Below are 3,535 nucleotides of genomic sequence, written 5' to 3'. Positions count from 1 at the left end.
CCCGCACAGCTGATCATATTTACACCCCGCAGAGCTGATCATATTTACACCCTCAACAGCTGATCATATTCACTAACCCTTACAACTGATCATATTTACACCCCACACAGCTGATCATATCTACACCCTGCACTGCTGATCATATTTACACCCCACACAGCCGATCATATTTACACCCCGCACAGCCGGTCATATTTACACCCTGCACTGCTGATCATATTTACACACTGCACAGCTGATCATATTTACACCCCCACACACACACAGCTGATCATATTTACACCCCCCCCCCCACAGCTGATCATATTTACACCCCACACAGCTGATCATATTTACACCCCACACAGCTGATCATATTTACACTCCACACAGCTGATCATATTTACACCCCGTACAGCTGATCATATTTACACTCCACACAGCTGATCATATTTACACCCCACACAGCTGATCATGTTCACACCTCACACAGCTGATCATGTTCACACCTCACACAGCTGATCATGTTCACACCTCACACAGCTGATCATGTTCACACCTCACACAGCTGATCATATTAACACCTTCAACATCTGATCATATTTATACTCCACACAGCTGATCATATTTACACCCCTTACAGCTGATCATATTTACACTCCACACAGCTGATCATATTTACACCCCACACAGCTGATCATGTTCACACCTCACACAGCTGATCATGTTCACACCTCACACAGCTGATCATATTTACACACACACACACACACACACACACACACACACACACACACACACACACACACACACACACACACACACACCGTACAGCTGATCATATTTACACTCCACACAGCTGATCATATTTACACCCCACACAGCTGATCATATTTACACCCCCCCCCCACAGCTGATCATATTTACACCACCCACAGCTGATCATATTTACACCCCACACAGCTGATCATGTTCACACCTCAGACAGCTGATCATATTTACACCCCACACACACACACACACACACACACACACACACACACACACACACACACACACACACACACACACACACACACACAGCTAATCATATTTACACCCCCCACATCTGATCATATTTACACCCCCCACAGCTGATCATATTTACACCCCACACAGCTGATCATATTTACACCCCACACAGCTGATCATGTTCACACCTCACACAGCTGATCATGTTCACACCTCAGACAGCTGATCATATTTACACCCCACATAGCTGATCATGTTCACACCTCACACAGCTGATCATGTTCACACCTCACACAGCTGATCATATTTACACACACACACACACACACACACACACACACACACACACACACACACACACACACACACACACACACACACACACACCGTACAGCTGATCATATTTACACTCCACACAGCTGATCATATTTACACCCCACACAGCTGATCATATTTACACCCCCCCCCCCCCACAGCTGATCATATTTACACCACCCACAGCTGATCATATTTACACCCCACACAGCTGATCATGTTCACACCTCAGACAGCTGATCATATTTACACCCCCCACACACACACACACACACACACACACACACACACACACACACACACACACAGCTGATCATATTTACACCCCCCACAGCTGATCATATTTACACCCCACACAGCTGATCATGTTCACACCTCAGACAGCTGATCATATTTACACCCCACACAGCTGATCACATTTACACCCCACACAGCTGATCACATTTACACCCCACACAGCTGATCATGTTCACACCCCACACAGCTGATCATGTTTACACCTCACACAACTGATCATATTTACACCCCGCACAGCTGATCATATTTACACCCCGCACAGCTGATCATATTTTCACCCCGCACAGCTGATCATATTTTCACCCCGCACAGCTGATCATATTTACACCCTCAACAGCTGATCATATTTACACCCCTTACAACTGATCATATTTACACCTCACACAGCTGATCATATTTACACCCTGCACGCTGATCATATTTACACCCCTTACAACTGATCATATTTACACCTCACACAGCCGATCATATTTACACCCCGCACTGCTGATCATATTTACACACTGCACAGCTGATCATATTTACACCCCCCCCACACACACAGCTGATCATATCCCCCCCACAGCTGATCATATTTACACCCCCCACAGCTGATCATATTTACACCCCACACAGCTGATCATATTTACACCCCACACAGCTGATCATGTTCACACCTCACACAGCTGATCATGTTCACACCTCAGACAGCTGATCATATTTACACCCCACATAGCTGATCACATTTACACCCCACACAGCTGATCATATTTACACCCCGCACAGCTGATCATATTCAAGTTTATTTGTATAGCGCTTTTCACAACCGACATTGTCTCAAAGCAGACCTGCACTGCTTATCATATTTACACACTGCACAGCTTATCATATTTACACACTGCACAGCTGATCATATTTACACCCCCCCACACAGCTGATCATATTTACACCACCACCAGCCCCCCCCCACACAGCTGATCATATTTACACCCCCCACAGCTGATCATATTTACACCCCACACAGCTGATCATGTTCGCACCTCACACAGCTGATCATGTTCACACCTCAGACAGCTGATCATGTTCGCACCACACACAGCTGATCACGTTTACACCCCACACAGCTGATCATGTTCACACCTCACACAGCTTATCATGTTCACACCTCACACAGCTGATCATGTTTACACCCCACACAGCTGATCATGTTTACACCCCACACAGCTGATCATATTTACACCCCACACAGCTGATCATGTTCACACCTCAGACAGCTGATCATATTTACACCCCACATAGCTGATCACATTTACACCCCGCACAGCTGATCATATTTACACCCTGCACAGCTGATCATATTTACACCCCCCCACACAGCTGATCATATTTACACCACCACCCCCCACAGCTGCTCATATTTACAACCCCCACAGCTGATCATATTTACACCCCACACAGCTGATCATGTTTACACCCCACACAGCTGATCACATTTACACCCCACACAGCTGATCATGTTCACACCTCAGACAGCTGATCACATTTACACCCCACATAGCTGATCACATTTACACCCCACACAGCTGATCATATTTACACCCCGCACAGCTGATCATATTTACACCCTGCACTGCTGATCATATTTACACACTGCACAGCTGATCATATTTACACCCCCCCACAGCTGATCATATTTACACCACCACCCCCCACAGCTGATCATATTTACAACCCCCACAGCTGATCATGTTTACACCCCACACAGCTGATCATGTTTACACCCCACACAGCTGATCATATTTACACCCCACACAGCTGATCATATTTACACCCCACACAGCTGATCATATTTACACCCCGCACAGCCGATTATATTTACACACTGCACAGCTGATCATATTTACACCCCTTACAACTAATCATATTTACACCTCACACGGCTGATCATATTTAC

General features: G+C 45.9%; 1 long non-coding RNA gene across 1 annotated transcript; it reads right to left on the bottom strand.

Moving 5' to 3' along the window:
* Nucleotides 1-293: 293 nt before the first annotated feature.
* LOC310730270 lies at nucleotides 294-3,322 on the bottom strand. Its single transcript, XR_014534787.1, has 3 exons — nucleotides 3,288-3,322; nucleotides 614-637; nucleotides 294-362 (listed from the first exon to the last, which is right to left on the bottom strand). It is a non-coding gene; the product is annotated as an uncharacterized lncRNA (long non-coding RNA).
* Between the last annotated feature and the right edge of the window lie 213 nt (nucleotides 3,323-3,535).

Source organism: Silurus aristotelis (genome assembly GCF_946808225.1).
Source record: "Silurus aristotelis genome assembly, chromosome: 8".
NCBI lineage: Eukaryota > Metazoa > Chordata > Actinopteri > Siluriformes > Siluridae > Silurus > Silurus aristotelis.
This window is presented reverse-complemented; position numbering and strand designations above follow the sequence as displayed.